Source organism: Vicugna pacos, chromosome 2, assembly GCF_048564905.1.
Source record: "Vicugna pacos chromosome 2, VicPac4, whole genome shotgun sequence".
Lineage (NCBI taxonomy): Eukaryota > Metazoa > Chordata > Mammalia > Artiodactyla > Camelidae > Vicugna > Vicugna pacos.
Window position 1 is genome coordinate 59,187,115 of NC_132988.1, and position 19,597 is coordinate 59,206,711.

General features: G+C 35.5%; 1 long non-coding RNA gene across 7 annotated transcripts in view; it reads right to left on the reverse strand.

Moving 5' to 3' along the window:
* LOC140686450 (uncharacterized) overlaps nt 1-19,597 on the reverse strand; it is a 266,956-nt gene that overhangs the window by 157,789 nt on the left and 89,570 nt on the right. For all 7 annotated transcript variants that reach the window (XR_012060285.1, XR_012060283.1, XR_012060282.1 and 4 more), the window contains exon 2: nt 80-182. This is a non-coding gene — a long non-coding RNA (uncharacterized lncRNA). The remainder of the gene's footprint in view (nt 1-79; nt 183-19,597) is intronic.

The following is a 19,597-nucleotide window of genomic DNA, read 5'->3' on the forward strand; positions in this document are numbered from 1 at the left end:
AGATCACCATAATTTTTACAGATTAAACAATTGGAATCCAGATGTTTAAGGAAATTAGAAATTAACATCGGAAATTTACCTTGTTCATTTTGGTGAAACAAAGAGAAGAAGTGGTGTTATCAGATCAGTTATTAGAGTCAAATGACAGTAGCTGGACAAATGGCAGGCCTATTCAGATGGAGCTGAAAACGATAAGGAGATACAGTCACTGTCAGAGAAGCACTTCAGGGCAGAGAAGGACAAAAAAGAAAAATAGCCTGGTTGATTCCTCTTTGCCTGCCCACCAGTCACCCATCAGTACCTCCCATTAGTCAAACCCAGATGGAAGGCAACCCACTCAGGAGCTCATGAAATGGAGCCTAGGGGGCAGCCCCCAGAAATATGAAGCAGAGTACAGACATGATGGGCAATAAAGCTGAGTGCAGAAGGGCTCCAGCAAACACAGCTGAAGACACTCCAGTTTGTGGATGCCTCTCATTTCATGGTGGTTGAAGATACTGGGTCTCTTCCTGGGTCACATCTCTTATTAGCAGCCATTGACCACTTTCTTACTCAATGCTTCTGTTTTCTGGGTTTCTTTAGAGGCTTAATTGTGGCCACTTCTTTCCTGAATATTAAAATCCCCAGACAAATTTGCCATCTATGATATGGGTCAGCTAGAGAATGGCTTTGCTAGGTTATCCACCCTAACCCCTCACAACCTAGAGACACTATAATCTATTTTCTTTTTAAGAGGCCATTTGTCTCTCTTTTTCCTTTGACTAGCATAGGAGTCACCTAGAGTTTCCCTTGAAGTCTTTTTTAGTAACCTAGAGTCATTTTACTCCACACCAGATTGTAGCTCTCTTCAAACCAACAAAATAACCAAATCAGTCTATTTATATAGGCTGAAGGACTGGCTGCCTGTATTGGAAAGATATCAAAACTTATTTTTAGGTTGAATATCATAAATTACTGGATAAACAGATATACAGAAAGAGTAACTGAGAAATAGCCTTCAAAATGTCTACAAATTTTAGACTAAAAATTTCATGAGGGGAAAAGTTATTGTATTTTGTTTTAAAAGTAAGGAATGGTGAAAAATAGTACTTATGTAGCACTTATGAAAGCATTCTTGAAATTTCAAGGAAACGTCTATACCTCATCCAAGACTCGCTATATGACATTTAAACCATTTCTATTCTGCTAAAAAGTTACAGTTACTTAAATAAAAGAGGATTTTTATCATATAGACAAAACAATAATAATCTGACTGAATTTAATTTAAAATGATGTTTCAATAATCCCATCAATTTTAACAGGTGAGGATACAACCTTCTATAGGAAGAACCTAGTTGGTAGGGCCTTTGGGATGATAGAAAGAGAAACCACTGCTCTTAGGAGAACTCTCTCTCAATGACAGTCTTAAAGAAGCCACAATAGAGTTGCAACAAATAAGAGGTCACAATTTAAAAAAAGAAAGTCACAGAACAAATCAGGAAATAAGCCACCATGTGTAAGAGAGCAGAAAATAATAAACAACAAACCTAAAACCATAAAGACATCCAATGTTGTGATGTCTGGGTACTGAGTACAAGTAAGAGTATTTACTATGGGAGAAGAAACAAACATGAAAATTGAAACCATTGGAAGGAAGAAAATTAGACACAGAATCTGTATTCCATCTTAATCTAGAAGTTTTGACATTTGCAGAGAACTTAGAAATAACTCTCTCTATACTGCAGAAAACTCAAACGGCTGAGGACAAAGGATACCAGAAAATAAAGTGAGAGAAACAGAGATGAAAAATAATGAGAGATTACAAGACATAGGGAATTGTGGTAGAATGTCCAATCAACCTCTATTTGAAGTATTAGAAGAATACTCCATTGGAAAAATGTAAAAAGCAGTAATATTGGGAAAGGTAATGCTGGAAATTTTCCAGCATTGTTATAAAACAAAAATCAACATATTGAGAAAGCAAAAAATTCCAAGTAAAATAAATAAAAAAGAAATACATCTAGATATTATGCTGAAACCATATAGAACACCAAAAATAAAGATAAGATCTTAAAGCCATTCTGAGAAAAAAGTTACATTCGCTCCAGGGAAATAGCATTTAGACTAAAACTGATTAGACAACGACAGCAAAAATTGGAAAATAAATTCATATACAAGTTATCATAATATCAAAACTCTCTTTTAACTGGAGAGTGCAGTTAAAAGACTGGATAAAAATGACAGAAATCAATAAATAAATCCAGCTATGTGTTATTTATGAGAAACACCTACATCATAAGAACACAGGGAATTTAAAATTAAAACTACAACCAAAAGAAGTTGATTTATCTGTATTACTGTGTTAGTCAGGGTTCTCCATAGAAACAGAACCAATAAGCTATAGAGAAGAGAGATTTATTATAGGAATTGACTCATGTGATCATGCAAGCCAAGAAATCCCACAATCTGGTGTCTGCAATCTGGAGAACCAGGAAAACCAGCGAGATAATTCAGTCTAAATCCAAAGGCCTGAGAACAAGAAGAGACTATGGTGTAAATCTCAGTCTAAGGTCAAAAGTTCCAGAACCAGGGGTTCTGAGGAACAGAACATGGATGTCCCAGCCCAAGAAGAGAGAGCAAGAACTTTCCCTTTTTTTTTTTTTTAATTTTTTTCCATTTGGGTTTCCAACAGATTGAATTGTATCTGCCCACATTGGTGAGAGTAGATCTTTTTATCTAGTCTACTGAATTAAATGCTAATGACAGACACAGCCAGAAATAATGTTTTATGAGCTATCTGGGCATCCCTTAGCCCAGTCAAGTTGACACATAAAATTAATCATTACAATTACTATTTAAAAACTGACAAAACTGTAATATAAAAGAAAATAGACTTAAAAATTGAAAGCAATGCCAGAGATTGAGAGTCATTATAATAGAAGTTTCAGTTCACCAGGCAAAAACAACAATTTAAAATCATGCTGCATCTAATAACCTAGCTTCAAAAATTGAAAATCAACTAATCCACTTCATATTGGTACATTTTAGCATCCTTAACTTTTTATATAAGCACACACAACTACAGAATCCCACAGTATCTTCAAACTCATTTTTGGAACATTTACACAAACCAGGTAAATATGAGACCAACAACATTCTCCACCAAAAAAGGCTTAAAATTTTTCAAATAATGTATCTAATATTAAACATGTTTGATTTTCTATAATCTACCTATGTGTATAATACAATTCATGTGAGGTAGTGGTGGAAGTACAACCTTGAACAAGTATTTTGAAAGTAATTTGGCATTATCCACTAAATTTGAAAATAAACATGCCTCATAACCCAACAGTTCACCTCCTGCGTATACTTTTACACATATGTACCAGAAGACTTGTATACGAATTTTCTGTAGTAACAGAATTCTTAATAACCTTTGGGCATTTTGTAGGTTTCTTGTTAATTGGCTAAATAATAGATAAATAGATTAAAGTGCAGTTATGCAGTGGGATACTATAGAGCAGTGAAATGAATAACTCATAATTAGAGCAATCCACATGCACAAATCTCAGAAACATTGAGTGAATAAAGCAATATAGAAAAAATACACGCAATATGAAAAAGTTCATAAAAAAGCAAAATAAAGCATTATATTATTTTAGGAGATATATATGTAGCAAAACTAGAAAGAATAGAAAATAATATAACTGAATCACTGTGCTGTACACCAGAAACTAACACAACACTGTAAATCAACTATACTTCTGTTTAAAATTTTTTAATTTAATTAAAAAATAGAAAGAATAAATGTAAATTTCAGGTAAGAAGTTTTTTCTGGAGCTGCAGGTTCACAGAGTTTGTGATATAGACTTTTATATATAAAATATTTTACAGTTTTGAAAGAATGAAATATATGCAAATAGCCAATAAGCACATGAAAAAGATGTCAGGTGACATTAAAGAAATGCAAACCAACACCACAATGGGATACCACTTCACACCTATTTGGATGGTTATTAAAATAATAAAGAAAGCAAGAGAGAAAGAGAAACAAAAGAAACAAAGAAAGGGAAAAAACAAGAGTTGGTGAGAATGCGGAGAAATTGAAAGCTGCATGCATTGTTGGTGAGGATATAAAATATGGAAAATAGTTTAGCAGTTCCTCAAAGAATTAAACACAGAATTACCACAAAGCAATTTCTCTCTTAGGTATATACCCAAAATAATTGAAAGCAGGGATTCAAACAGATAGCTGTATACCAATGTTCATAGCAGCATTATTTACAATAGCCAAAAGGTGGGAACAACCCAAGTAACCATCAACAGACAAATGAGTAAACAAAATGTGGTGTATAATACAATGGAATATTATTCAGTCATGACAAGGAGTGAAATTCTGATACATACTGTAATATAGATGAACCCTGAAAACATGCTAAGTGAAATAAGACAAAGAAAAACAAGTATCACATGATTCCACTTTAATGAGACACCTAGAATAGGAAAATTCACAGAGACAAAGTAGACTAGACGGACTGAGGGAAAGAAGAAATGAGGAGATACTATTTAATGGATACAGGGTTTCTGTTTGGGATAATGAAAAAGTGCTGGAAAGGGACAGTAGCTATCGTTTCACAATACTGCGAATGTACTTAATGCCACTGAGTTGTACATTTGGAATTGGTTAAAATGAAAAATTTTATGTTATATATACTTAAATACAATAAAAAACTGAAAAGAGGGCAAACATGAAAAAGATTCTTTAAAAAAATGGTGCAGATTCAGAAATACTGACAAGGAATAATTTCTTAGACATGTGAGTAAGTTAAAAATGCAAGAGGCAGAATGGTGTGTATAGACTACTCTACCACTTTTAAAGAACAAACACAGGGCTTTCTATACACATCTGTACACACCCACAGATGCATATGGAAAGATTTTCTGGACAGATCCCAATAAACTGATAACTGTTTCGATGAAGTAAAGGATAGGGTGGGAGAGGTAATTTAAAACAGATTTGGAATTTACTTACCACTAACCAACTTTACTCATCAACTGTCACATATAAAAAAAAAAGATAGATTTGAAATTAGAGACTTTTGTCAATAGAATGGTGGGTATTTTAGAAAAATTAAATGGTGAGAAAAGAGTATGATTAATTGGTTGGGGAAAGATCAGAGTTATTGATGCCAGTTCAATGATTGTTTAATATTGCAAATATGTGACAGTTGGTATCTGAACAAAAGCACTGGCACTGGAAAGGAAATTTAGAAATATCTTACAGATAAGTAAATATTGATTTCTTTATTTAATGGAATAAATACAGATAAATATATAAATAATATATAATATATATCTATAAATAACAAATATAAATATTGATTTATTTGATATAAGGGATAAAGAAGAACTAAAACTACAAAGAGAACTCTGAATTTGGGGGTCTAGTTGACTAAGAAACTGCCAATCCCTTAATTATGAGTAAATAATAAAGAAAATTCTCTACACCTGTAGATTGATTCCTCAAACATTATTGAGCACCTATGTAGTGTTGCCAGGCACTGAGCTAGCCCTGGGGATACACTGATGACCAAACACAACCCCTACTATCAAAACACAGTTTCTGGGGGAAGACAAATGTGAATAGAAAATTACTATATGAGATAAATATCATGGTATCTCAACAATCAGTGTAGAGAGGACACAGAATAAAGGAACTCAATTTGCCAGGGGGAATGGTTAAGAGGTTTCAGAGAGGAGGTAGACTCTGCACACTGCCCTGAGGGGTAAGCTAGAACCTCAGTAGGCAAGGACAGGAAAATCAAGGAGAAGAGATGAGTTTGGCAGTTTTCAGCAGTGATGCAAACCTCAGGATGTCCAGAGCAGGGTGCTTGTGTAGCCAAGTGTATCAGAGGGTAGGAGAACGTTAAGTACCCCAGACCCTTAAGTCAATATATCTAAAATGACAATTCATGATTTAGCCATAAAAACCTACTGCTTCTGCTGAATGAATAATTTGGTTTTAGGCATAACAGTCTAAGCATATCCATTGGTGATTTATGCTTTTGATTATTTTGTTTTCTTGCCAATGCCAGGTCCCTCTCTTAAGTAATTTTTTTTCTTCCTTGAGGCCTTAAACTCCTACTTGTTAAGGTGGGGTGATGGGGGAGGTAAATCATATGTGAGAATAATAATCATTCTGTCTTTATGCTTCTAAGCAGGCTGAAGAAGAGGGAGATTTGGGGGGAGAGTATAAATACATTAAAAAAAAAAAAACACCTCTGTGAATACAGAGCCCCACTCATTCCTCAGTGCTTATTAAGAGCCATTGGTGTGTTCACCCACGCACAGAAAACCCAGTGGTGAACACCCTGGAGTTCTGTCTCCTGCCTCATTGATAAGGCTGCAAAATCACTTTACTCAAATGATGACATGAGTACTTAGATGAGGCATCAATCAATAATTGAGAGAATTAACATAGAGACACAGGAAAACATTCTCAGTGGATCATTGCTGTGTGCAGCAATATCATTTTATCATTTCTGATAGGAGAATGTTGATTTCCACGGTTCTCAGGCTGCCTTCCTCCCTCTCACCCACTTTTCCTTCTCTGTGGTACAGACAGCCTATACTAACACTGACAGGAGATAGAAATCAGCGAAAGTATTTCAGATAAAGACCTAATTGATACAAGTAATGCACTATGGGTAATAATAAAATTCATACTAACAGTAGATGATATTTGAGAACTTACATTGTTCTAAGTGTGTACTGTGTTTTGTTTAGTTTAATATTCACTACAAACCTTTGAAGTAGGTATCATTATTATATCTATTTTTAGAGTTACGAAAACTGAGTCGCAAAGAGGTTGGATAAATTGCCCAAGGTTACACAGCTAATAAGGAGCAGAGCTGGAATGTGGACTAAAACAGTCTGGCTCCAGGGCCTAAAATGTTAATAAACTGACACTATGACACTCTTGGCTAACATCTGTTATTCTGAACCATCAAATGAAACATGGGTACGACCTTAACATTATAACAGAGCATTTTAATTGGTAAACACATTTATAATGATAGGATCACACAGGATCTAGTACAATGGTCAACATATGTATCTCCCAACTTGGCCATGGAGATACTAACTTTTAATATTCTTTCATAAGTTTATAAATCAATCGCCCTGAAGTCAAGACTTTCTGTTATGAGGATCTCAGATATGCTACATTTCTGTGATTAGTTAGAACTGAAATATATTAAGTATCTTTTAGAAAGAAGTAGGAAATGAAATTTGAAATAGACATTTCAAATGCTTTTTTTATAAAACACTGTAAATTATATCATTTCTTAGCAAATCATAATACCATTAAACTATAAAACCTCAAATTTGAAGAATCTTAGATTTCTTTACCTTTATCCTTTCTGCCTTTACTGTCCATTATTTTTTGGTTAATGACCAAAAGGCAGTGGTAATATCCCTTAGGATTTTAAATTTGTGAAAATCTTGGAAATAACTGCATACATTCATGAATGGTATTTTTTTTTCACATTTCTTCTCAGTATTTTCTCTTTTCAAAAAAGCCTTTATACCTTTATGTTAGCTTGTTAGAGACCAAGGTCGTTCAGTGTTTCAAAAGTGCCTCGTGTCATGACGACATTTCGTAAATGGCACATTTGCACCAGTGCCTGAGTTTAGCAAAATACCTTTTAGTACAGCTCATGATTCTCAACAGTGCATACTGGGAAAGGGATGCTGTCACCAATAGGTATTCATTATATTTCAAGAAGGCGACACAAAGTCAAAGGAAGGAGACCAATTTCTTGACACTTTACACAAAGGAGAATGTCCTTGGGGATGGATGGCTCAGATTTGTAACATGTATGCTATAATTAAAATTGTAACCATGGATTCATGATTTTTTACAGATACCACAAGCTTCATTAATTGACAAGGTAGAACTTCAAATTAGCAAAGTACTATAATCAAAATGAGGAGGGTTATAATTAAATGTGCTTGCTAGGGGGAGGGATCACCAAGTGAGACAGAACCAGATTCTGTCTGTGGCTTTTGTCCTTCAGATGGTTAAAAATAAAACTGTGATGTAATAATTTAAACTAAAATATTGACTTCAGTGATTTATTAGAATTCTAAAGGCATAAGGTGGGATGAACATAGCTAAGTGTGTAACATGCTGAGTTTAAACCTCTTTAAAAGGAGAAGAGAATTTTGTTATATTGTATCATTTATGTATATGTATATTACATATAAACATACAATGTTTTTATGTATTCTATACATTTATAAAAACATATACTATATAATATTAAATATATTTTTTGGGTCATGTGGTAACTCTATTTTTAATTTTTTCAGGTATCGCCACATGACCCAGCAAATCCATTTCCAGGTTTATGTCCAAAAGGATTGAAAGCAGGCTCTGGAAGACTCATTTGTACACTCATACTCATACCATTATTCACAACAGCTAAAATAAAGCAATGCAAGTTCCTATTGATGGGTGAATGGATAAGCAAAATGTGGTCTATACATACAATGGAATATTCTTCAGTCTCAGAAAGGAAGGAAGTTCTGATACATGCTGCAACATGGATGAGACTTGAGGACATTACTCTGAGTGAAATAAGCCAGTCACAAAAGGACAAATACTGTATGATTCCACTCATACGAGTTACTTAGAGTAGTCAAAATCATAAAGACAGAAAAATACAATAGTGGTTGCCAACATCTAGAGGCGGAGGGGAATGGGGAGTCATTGTTTAATGGTTACAGAGTTTAAGTTTTACAAGATGAAAGGGTTATGGGGATGAATGGTGATGATGGTTGAACAACATTATGAATGCATTTAATACTGAACTATGCACTTAAAGATGGCTAAGATAGTAAATTTTATGCAATGTGTATTTTACCACAGTAACAAAGAAAGAAAAAATATATACATTTTGTGTCTTAATATATATATATATGTGCTATGAAGATATGTTTATATATATATATCTCCTAACCTACTGCCCATTTGGGAATATGAATGAATGGAAAATGTCAGAGGTCATGAAGATGAACACTTTTGTTACTTCACTTGCTTTGTTTTTCTTTCTTCCCTATTGATAAGAGGAGAGTACTCTGGAGGAAAGCCAAAATGTTCAGAGCTATTCACACTATTTAACATTTTTACAGTTTCAAATTTCAAGCAAATCTTCTCCAGAGCCCTCTTGTGGACTCAGAAATGCTGATTCACAGGAAGTGACAAAAGCTTGCCTAGTTGCCAAAAGTGTTTGTGTGGAAAACACAAAGAAGGTGAAGGACATGGAGAGTAAGGAAAACAATTCTCTATTCCTAGACTAAATAGTCACCTTTCTAAGCCCAAGAGAAGAGATGAATTGTGGGATGCTTTTCCACCTTTCATCATATGACTCACTTCCTCCTTTCCGCAAAACCACTTAAATGTATTTTAGATATTGTCTTCCTCTTATCTCAGCACTTACTGCAATTGTTTTATATTTTTTGTCTCTCTCCCCACTACAACATACATTACATGAGGGTATGGACAATCTTATCTTGCTCACCATGGAACTGAATATGGTACAGAGTGCTTGTATCAGAAAACTCATGTCCTTTCAGCCTCACCTTCATTCCAGCCAAGGACTTGATCAGCTTCCCCCATCTGTATCTGTCAATATCCCATGTTGCTCAGTACCACACACCTTCCTGACCCAGGACTTCCATGCTCCAAGGTGCAGCTGGCCCACATCTTGAAGGGAATTCTTTGATGAATTGGATCAACACTCCCAAAAGGGAGGACTTGAGTGCTGTAAGGAGCAGACTATACTGAACTCTTTGCTGTACCATTTCCTTTCCTCTCAGTTCTGCCTCTTATTTCAGCCCCTGGTCCTTTCAAGAAGCCAAATTCGCAATGGCTTAATTAACTCACCTTGGCCACAACTACCTATTTCTCAATTCCTGCCCTAGGGCCTTTCTAATGCTACAGTATGAGGTTCCCAGGTGAACCCAATCAAACATGTACAAGCCAGGAATATGAGCTACTGAAAATTTGTAGGATTACCCTTGGTCAATGGAAGGCAGGATTTCACAGATAAATGTTTCTCTTTTTCAACCCTGGAGTACACAGTCTTGAGAAACATTCATAGAGTTCCTCAAACAGTCCCAGAGGATTGAGCATGGGTTAGGAACAATGATGGCCATCTCAACAACACACTCTTACTTCACTCCACTAATTCCTCACTTCTGCTCTCTGGGCTCATGTCTAATTAGATCACTGAATGCATATTTTCATCTCAGACTGAACTGGGATCAATGCAGACTAGGAAATATTCATTGAATAAACCAACAAACAATGAATATTGATTATTCTCCAAATTCCCTGAACAGTCCATCTTTTTTCATTACTCTTTCTCTGTCCAACCTTAAAATGTTGATATTCTCCAGACTTCTAATTTACACTGTCTTTCCTTCTAGGCAAATAAAATTACCCTGAGCATTCCCATACACAGCAAGACTGCAACTAATCTCCATTCTGCCTTTTCTCTCTTACCCTGGACCGTCTCAGAAACTCCAAACTATACATGTATGCATGTGCACATCAATGTAGAGTGAATACACTTCCACATATAATATCCTAGTTTTTCCACTTGAATATTCTGTTAACACTTTAAGTGCAGTATATCTAAAGAAGAAATCATTATCTTCCTCCTGAAATCTACCTCTCTTTCTAGGTTCCCTATATTGAGGGATGGTATCACCATCCATTCAAACCCACAAGTCAGAAATTCAAATCTTTATTCTAATCCATCATTATTCATATCCAGTTACCAAGTCTTATCCGTTATATCTCTTTAACATAATGTAAATTTCTCCCCAATTAAAACTTCCACTACCACTTAGTTAAATTAGAATGTTTCTACTGCTGTGATAACATCATAACTAGTTTCTCCAATTTTATTCTCATGCCTGTATCCTGATACACTGAATTTCCTAAAATTCTTGTCTTTTTCTTCTTTTAATTCCTGAATGGTATCTTATGGCCCCTAGTTCAAAGATGAGATTTCTTAACCAAACTTTCAAGGTCCTTCATCGTATGGACCTTGTCTACTCCCCTCATTCTTTATCTTACTGTTTCTACATATACTTTTTTATCAATCATAGAAAACTCCCAAATAAGCCATGCTCTTTTCTACTTTTGTGTCATTTTTGTTTTCTGTAACAACCTTCTCTCTTGTCCACTCCCACTATCTGTCTTTCTTCGAGGAGTAAATCAAATTTTACTTCCACCAAAAGATTTTACCAACTTCCCTCACATCTTCCCCACCCCAAGGCTAGATTGGCTGTTACTCCTTATCACACTCTATCGTTCTTCATCATGAATGTGTCTCCTGTGACAGTATTATCACAAAGTATCTTAACTATTTATGTTCTTAACTTTTTTAGGCAAAATGTGATTTTAGGTTAGGGATTTATCAACTCTGTATTTTTTAGATAGATCAGAGTATCTGAATATAACAACTCCTCAATTAATAGCTGTTGAATAACATAATCAGTGATAAAAGGAGATATTGATTGTATAACACTTTCAAAAGTAGACTCTAAAGTAGGCATTATTTCCCACCATTTTCTGGAAAAAAAATTTTTTAGAGAAAGTGAGAGACTCCCTCAAGCACACAGCTGAGAAATAGCAAAGTCACTTTGTAAATCTTTGTCTCCACGAATACAAAGCCCATACCATTACTATATGCTGCATCATCCCTCAAGGGCCAAATAAATTGTGTATGAAGAGAAAAGAGTCAGTATTATAAGAGGTAATGGAAAAAAAAAGATAAATTCTTAGGCCACCACAAATCTTTTTTTCTATTAATATTATTATTATTATTTTCCTGTTGGTTGGTATTATTTAGAGAAAAGAGCTGTCTGCATCTTTTAACCAGCCACACTGACAGCAAAATCTTCAAATGACAAATCTCTCAAAATCATCAAGATCTACTTTGTCTTACTTATCTTTTCTGAATTTTGTATGATCAGTAAATGGCTTGACCTGAAATGCAACTGTTCCTTTTAATACTCACTACTCTTTATAATTTGACAAATAGAAAATAAAATAGACCAAATAATTTTGTTAAGTGTAGAAGAAAATAGGATCTAATACAAATAAAGACAAGAACACATTTTTCATCTTAGAAAAGATTTTCTTTGCTTGTCAAGCTGGTCAATATAAATAAAAATAATAGCTAATTTTTTCTGTTATTTTCCCTTAGAGCAGGAGTTTTGTTCTGAGCTAAAAGTCGCATTTGTTTTCAACACTCTGTTATTCCCTCTTCTTTTCTAGGTATATAGATTTAAAAACCCTTTGTCAGGCAATGCAAATAGTGCAGACATTCATAAAAAAATGAAAAGAAATAATATGACAGTCATTTTTCTAATGTATGGATTTGTGTGGAACTGTACCTTGGAAAACATTCTTAAAGATATTAAATTCTAGATGAGGATATACATTCTGAAATGTTATGGGTACTGATAAAGCAAATTACTTTGAAAGCACCAACAATTATTTGATACATTAATAGAGGAATGAATGTAAGATGGTTACATAGTTGATAAATAATTATAGAAAAATATCAGTTGTAGAATCTTGGTGATGAGCTTAAGAGTATCCATTGCATAATTCTTTTAACTTTTATGTATTTTGGATAATATTCATAATAAGATATGAAAAAAAATGAAAAAATACAACTGATCTCATGTATAATTTCCAGACATAAGCCAGTTCTCAGATTCAGAATTCATTGACTGAAGAAAAATTCCAGGGTAACTAAGACAGGAAAAGAATACATAAGGAGTTTATAGTAGGCTCCAATAACAGAAGATTCTGAGGGTTCTAGAGAAGTGCTATGTTATCTATACCATAGAAAGGATAGTCTCTTCAACAGATAGTGCTGGGAAAACTGGATATCCACATGTAAAGGAATGAAATTGAACCCCTATTTCATGCCATACACAAAAATAAACTCAAATGGATTAAGGACTTTAAGACCTGAAACCATGAAACTACTAGAAGACACATAGGTGAAAAATCTTCATGACATTGGTCTCAGCCACGATTTCATGGGGACAACACCAAAAGTAATGGCAACAAAAAGCAAAAATAGGTAAGTTAGACAACCTCAAATTAAAATGCTTCTACACAGCAAAGGAAACAATCAACAACATTAAAAGGCAACTTACAGAATGGGAGAAGAGATCTGCAAACCACCCATCTGATAAGAGGTTAGTAACTACCATATATAAGTAACTCCTACAACTCAATTTCAAAAAACAAATAATTCAATTTTTAAATGGGCAAAGGATTTGAATAGACATTTGTTCAACAAGGACATACAAATGGCCAATAGGTATATGAAAGGATCCTCAACACCACTAATCATCAGTGAAGTATGAATCAAAACCACAATGAATCAAAACCACATCTGTCAGGATGACTAATCAAAAAAATAATAAGACATTAAATATTGGTGTAGATGTGGAGAAATGAGAACACTTGCACACTGCTGATGGGAATGAATATTGGTGTAGCCACTGTGAAAAACAATAAAAATGTTCCTCAAAAAATTAAAAATTAAACTATCACATGATCTAGCAATCCCACTTCTAGGTATTCATCCAGAAGAACTGAAATTAGGATCCCAAAGAGATATTAGCACTCCTATGTTCATTGCTACATCGTAGTAGCCAAGATGTGGAAACAATCTAAATGTCCTTCAAAAGATGAAAGGTAAAGAAAATGTGGTATATACATACAATGGAATACTACTCAGCCTTCTAAAAAGAAGGAAAATTCTGCAATATGCAACAACATGGATGAACCTTGAGGACATTATGCTAACTGAAATGTCAGTCATGGAAAGACAAAGACTGCATAATTCCACTTATATAAAAATCAAAAATAGTCAAATTCATGGAACCAAAGAGTGGAATGGTGGTTGCCAAAGGCTGAAGAGAACAAGCAATTACTAATCAAGGGGCATAAAGTTTCAGTTAAGCAAGATGAATAAGCTCTAGAGATCTGCTTTACACCTTTGTGTCCATAACCTACAAAAATGCTTTATACACTTAACAATTTGTTGAGATTGGATTTCATATTATATTCTTACCACAGTGAAGTAAAATGAAAAAAAAATTTCATCAGGTAAATGGCTGTTAAATGGATTTAATCTTAGATTTGTCTAATTTCAAATTCTGTGTTCTTTCCATTAAAAAGACTGCTACCCTAATTGGTGCAGCCATTGTGGAAAACAGTATGCAGATTCCTCAAAAGACTAAAAATAGACTTACCCTATGACTCAGCAATCCCACTGCTGGGCATATATCCAGAAGGAACCCTAATTCAAAAAGACACGTGCACCCCAAAGTTCATAGCAGCACTACTTACAATAGCCAAGACATGGAAACAACATAAATGTCCATTGACAGACAACTGGATAAAGAAGAGGTGGTATATTTATACAATGCAATACTATTCAGCTATAAAAAATGACAACATAATGCCATTTGCAACAACATGGATGTCCCTGGAGAATGTCATTCTAAGTGAAGTAAGCCAGAAGAGAAAGAAAAATATCCTATGATATCACTCATATGTGGAATCTAAAAAAAAAAGAGAGAGAGAGAAAGAAAACAAACTTAAATATAAAACAGAAACAGACTCACAGACATAGAATACAAACTTGTGGTTGCTGGGGGTGGGGATGGGAGGGGACAGACTGGGAGTTTGAGATTTGTAGATACTGACAGGTATATATAGAATAGATAAGCACGTTTATACTGTATAGAACACGGAAATATATACAAGACCTTGTAGTAGTTCACGTTGAAAAAGAATTTGAAAATGAATATATGTATGTTCATGTATGATTGAAAAACTGCTGTACACCAGAAATTGACACAATATTGTAAATTGACTAACTCAATAAAAAAAATACTGCTACCCTAAAAACAATTTTGATTACAGAAGACTCTAATCTTATCAATGTTTGTAATCTCTGTGAAGAAAGATTAAATTAAAGAGTGGCCTGGATGGGATATATGAATTATCAGAAAATGTTGAAAGAGATAACATGAATTTGGTCATGTATTTATCCAACTCTCTTCAAGGTATAGAAATATTATACCTAGTCTTCAAATGCCTTCCATTCCCTTGGGAAAATTTATTATTATTGTTTTGTTTTATGTTTTAGTTTTGTGATGCACAAGTATTTTATTAACTCTTAACAATTTCTGGACAAAATGTCCCTTTGAAATTATCTAATAACATTTCCTAGTGTTTTATTTTCCATAAAATTATTAGGTTTATAATTGTGTTTCCTCAATATCTTTAAAACAAGAAGATGTGCCCTAGGTAAAGGAAGTAAGTGCTCTAAGCACTGCAGGTACATTGCTTTATTATAAAGAATTAGGATTATTTTACTCATCAGTGTTTCATGAGTCTATTTGATGAGTGAGATTTTAAGGGGCCTATTCACAGAGTTTCTGGACTTACAAAGCTGGGGACCAGCACCTAGGTAACAGAAATTCCATGTAAATAATATCCCCCAGCTGATATTTTCTAAGAATTATCTAACTTGACTTTGAACTACATCTGACACTTTCACTAATCCAAATTCAATCTATTATTTTATTGATGCTATGCTTAATTATCTTTAATTGACAGGGATATAATTCTTCCTAAAGAATTAGTGTTTGGCAACTGAAGGCAATCAAGTACAATTCATGTTTCTATTCAAGTGGGAGTGATTCAAATGAAACAAATCAGAAACATTAATCAATAAGTCTATGTGCTCCAGATAATCAACTAAGATTTTAATTATGATTTTCAAGTTGATGGAAAAGCAGAAAAAAGAGTTTTGCTGTGTTATTTTTATTATTAAAAAGTACTGAAATACTATATTGGTAATATAAATGAAGATGCTTGGAGTGAATGAGACTGAACTATAAAGAAAAAGCACACTATGTTAACAAACCCTATTTTAAAATATTCAATTCCAAGTTCTCTATGCACTTTTAATTGATGTGTAAACAGAGATAAAATCATGAGCAAAGTCAGTCTCATCAAAACGATTGGTGGTCTGTCTGGAATTTCCAGTACCTAAAATGACAGGGAAAAGCACAGAGCACCTGGAGGGAAGCCCTGGCTTTGCCATGTAATCATTAGCCTTATGATCTTATGGTTGTGTAGCTCAACCTGAGGGTTAGATTTTTTTAATCTCTAAATGAAGACAGAGTACTTATCTCTCAGAGATTTTTAAGGATTACAGAAGATCATCCGTATGTCTATTGCTACAGAGATAATACAGTTACATTTCTTCCTGGGAACACAGCTAAATTCTATTTTCCAACTTTGCCTAGAGTTGGGTATAGCCATGAGGTTTAATTCTGGACAGTGGGATGTTAGTGGAAACCACATAAGCCATTTCCAGTATAGGCTCCTACAATGTCCTCCACAATCCTCCAAGCTCTGTCTCCCAAGTGCTGGCTAGATGACTTCAGGACTTTAAAGAACACAGAATATTCACCATCAAACCTGGCTGCTGTAGTTCCAGAAGGCCCTCATTAGACTATGAGGTGAACATAAAGCAAATTTGACTAGGGCTGTGCTTGTATAGAAGTTAGCTGACACTGTCAAATACTACAGAAATGCCGTTCTTTTCTTTTTCCGTTATTAACTCGTAGCTTCTGAGTTGCACATAAAAGTAAAAGGAAATCTACTGTCTGACAACCCAAGTGCCATTGATCTGATTTAATTAATTTATTTACCCCTATGTGCCAAGGACGTGTCTAGACACTGAAAATAGAGAAATTCAACATAGTTCATGTCCTTATGTAGCAATTATTCTTGTGAGTGAAAGGACAGTAAGTAAACAAATTTACATATACACACATACAGCAGGCACACACATTTTATATAGATCATATATTATGTATGTTACCTGTCATATATATATGCTATGGATGTGTACATATTACACACACATATATATACACACACACAGGTAATAAGTTCTATGAAGAAAAACCTACCTATGAAGAGCATGTGGTGCGACAGGAGACTGCATTAAAGCAGGGGTGGTTCTGAGACGTCTCCTTGGGGGGTGAACTGAAGTATGAATCAAGTGAGAGGATGGACCACTCCAAACAGAAGAAACTGCGAATGCAAAAGTCTGAACAGAAATTTGCTTGATACCTTTGAGGCATCTCAAGGAGGGAAGAGTAGAGACCAGAGGGCAAGGGCTAGAGTAGTAGGAAGTGAGGCCACACACTTGAACAGGGGCTAGATCATGTAGGAACACCGCCATAACTAGGATTTTGGATTTTATTTGAAACCCAGTGGGAACAACGAAAGAGTTGAGACCAGAGAAATTATGCAGCTAACCTTCATTAAATATAGCCACTGTGGCTGCTATGCAGAGAACAGACTGCCGACAGCAAGAGTGGGAAGGAGTCAGGAGGCCTTGGGATGGTCCGCATGAGAGGTGGTGCTGTTACTGAACCAGGTTCTTTTTGCACCTTATCTCTTCTTGGTCCAAATTTTACTCCAGACTTTGCTTCCACAAAGCTTTGTGTGCTGTGACCTGACAGTTGCCAGCACCTCACCTCGCTTGCCCCACTGTACTGCCCTGGGGCTCCCCAAGGCCTTGGTGTGGGACACCTGTGGGAACTCACACCCCACATGGGACTGGTGTGAATGGCTCAATGTGTGATGGAGCTAACATGCCTTAAGTCAACCCAAAAGCAAAGGAGCATGAGAGCTAATAGGTGAATATTCCCTCCTTCCATCCCTCGAGTGGGCAATTTTGAGGCTCTTTCTAATAGTTCCTCAGAAGTTCAAGGCAGGATCAAACTCTAGGAACACATTTTAGTAATCAGTTTATAATATACTTTGACAATGGCTTTCCTTCCTTCTCTGTTGTACTTTCTCCAGTCCCTCAGTCTTTCTCCCTGGAATCATGTCCCAAATAAATCATCAGTATGCAATTAGAAAGCAAATCTTCACAACGGGACACTGAAATAGATCACTCATCAAATATAGGATGAGAGCCATAGGACGTGCTAGTATGTTTCACTAACCCTCTGCTATTATGTCATTCCCAGAAACCATTGTCAGATACTACCTTAAAGACTTCATGATGGATTGAACTTGATGAAGGAAACTGTGGTACAAGCTATGAATAGAACTGAACACCTTCTATACCCTCCCTCACCTCTTCCTGGCCACCCACCTTCTGAGACAACCAGCACCAAGCAGATACAACCCCACAGCACCTGCCCCAGCTACACTGCCTACCTCTTGATTTCTTAGATTCTCTCTAACACAACCTTGAGGGACTCTTGCACCAAGTTCCTTGGCACTCACACAACCTGAGAGAAGCTGGTAGGTTGACCACCAAAGGGCCAATTCTAAATCGTATTTTCCATGGCTTCTCAGAGGCCACAGGGCAAGATCAACTCCACTCACTTGCAATTATGATATTTGCACTTAATCTCACTTCCTCTGTTACACTCTCCAATTCTTAATTTTTATTCATGCGATCAGTTCCCAAATAAACCATCTGTATGCAACTTCTATCTCAGGTTCTACTCTGGGGGAGAAGCCAGGCTGAGACAGTTCATTCCACAGGCAATATTGCTAACTAGCTTTGAGAATATCACTATAATTGTTGGGTACATAGGTTCTACCTTTGTAGAAAGAATAAGGAGATGCTCGTTTCAGGTCCAGCTTTTGTTAATTCCTGAATGTGATGACCACAGTAAATAAAATGTAATTTTTTGTACTCAGCATCCGTTCCCACCTTCTCCTAGTGGGCTTTTTGGAACTACAGAGGCTGGGAAGCGAAAGATCATATTTCATAGACTCTCTTTTATACCCAGCGTTCCCAGGGTGAATTCAGTTTCTCCAGAATCTGAAGGTAGAAAAAAAAATAGAATTTATCTTCCTGTTGTTTGGGGCTGTTTTCTGCTAGGAGGTGGAGTCCTGAAGGCACAGGTTTTTCCACAGCATCTGCTTTTCAGTCACCAAACTCCTGGGTTTTGAAAGCAGCTGGGGTGGAGGCAGCAAATTCCTGATTTTCTAGAGACCACAGCGGTATGTTCTTCAACTCAGTAATCCTGGAGGCAGACTCCTAACTTCCTACCATCAGATGCTGGCAAGGCTCCTCTATCAGTCAAGTTCATGGTACTGAGGAAGTTATTCGGATGAGTCTAGAACCCACTCCTCTAGTCCCGTCCACAATTTTGTAAGCACCTGCTTCTGTATATTATATCCCTTTTTGCTCAAAATATTTAAAATGGTAAATATATATAGGAGATATATATATATTATAAGCTGATACATGCAGCTTATTCCTGTTCTGGGTAAATATTTCACTCCAGGAATCAATAATTTCGACGTACAGCATAGAGATCTTATCAGAACTGCTGGACATTTTTATGGCCAGTCCTTCCCAATAATCCCCAAGCCTGGGGTAAGGCTGAGGAATGATGATGGCTACCCGAACTCAGGAAAATTACACCCCACAAACATCACCACAACCCTAGCCCC